Raw genomic sequence first — 1,502 nt, 5'->3', positions numbered from 1 at the left:
TGTAAGTCTTTGATCTATCTATCTATCTATCTATCTATCTATCTATCTATCTATCTATCTATCTATCTGTATGTATGTCTGTCTGTCTATTACATCAAATAGATTTAATTTGAATCTTACGCAACAGTATAACCAGACGTAAATTACAAGAATTACATGTTTCCACGTCTGTTCCATACAATATATCTAGTTTCCTGCTACACTACATTTAAAACACATCGAAACATCTAAAGTCGTAATGTCACAATTTAATCTGTCGCCATTATAGTATTATCTTCTCAGCCTGGCTCATCGTGTCAACGTTTTCTCCTCTTCTCCACACTAGATTTTTCGTTTATGTCTCTCCCAGATGTAATATTATAATGTCTACGTTTAATACCAAATATTTCCTCTGGCTGTTTGTTTGTCTATCTATCTATCTATCTATCTATCTATCTATCTATCTATCTATCTATCTATCTATCTATCTATCTATCTGTCTAATGTTCTGTTTATCTGTCTGTTTGTCTAACAGTCTGAGTGTGTGTCTGTCAATGTGTGTATGTGTGTGTTTACATACACACATCCACATGCACATGCACGCACAAATACACACGAACACCCCACCCACATATATATACTCCATGGTAGTGAGACATGGGCTCTGAATGAAAGAAGATAAGCGTAGATTGGAGAGAAATGAGAAGGTAGTATGCTCCGTTGGATGTGCAACATCAGTGCGCATGTACAAAGTGCAAATGCGTTGAGAGAGAAGTGTGCATAAGAGGAATCAAATGTAGCATGCAAGAAAGAATACTACGTTGGTTTGGACGTGTGATGCGTATGAACGAGGACAGCTGCATAAAGAATTGCCCTTCACTGAAAGCAAATGGTACCCGCGGAAGAGGGAGACCCAAGAAGACGTGGGATGAAGTGGTAAGGACCGATCTCAGGATGTTGGGCCTCACGGAGGACCGAGACAATGGACCGAGATGTCTGGCGATCTGAAGTTCTTGAGAAGACCTGCCCGCTTCCTGAGTTCTAGAAGTGCTGTGTGTCCCACCCATACTTAACAAGAAAGCTTCTTACACACCCTACCACAACAAGCCAAACTACATCTCTATATCTCTTCTCTTCTTCACATTTCCACTTCATGCAGTGCTTACCACCCACTTCCCAGTCCTGTTCTCTTGGTCCCGTCTCACTGTATTATTGCTATCCGCTATCCCCCCGACCTGTGTGTTCCACAAACCAAACGACGTCTCTACATCTCTTGTCTTCCTCACATTTCTTCTTTCATGCACTATCCCTACCTCTCACTCCACAATCCTGTCCTCACGGCTCTGTTTCTCTGTATCATTGCTATCCGGTAACCCATCCTTCGCTCTATACATATCCAGGTTTTCACCACTCACTTCCGCTTCGCACTCTCTAATCACGATTCTTTGGCAATATCCTGCCACTTATATTATGACCTTCGAATCTCAAGGGTATGCCCTGGCACTTGCTGCCATATATATATA

This window comes from Octopus bimaculoides, unplaced genomic scaffold, assembly GCF_001194135.2.
Source record: "Octopus bimaculoides isolate UCB-OBI-ISO-001 unplaced genomic scaffold, ASM119413v2 Scaffold_130751, whole genome shotgun sequence".
In the NCBI taxonomy this organism is placed as follows: Eukaryota; Metazoa; Mollusca; class Cephalopoda; order Octopoda; family Octopodidae; genus Octopus; species Octopus bimaculoides.
This window is presented reverse-complemented; position numbering follows the sequence as displayed.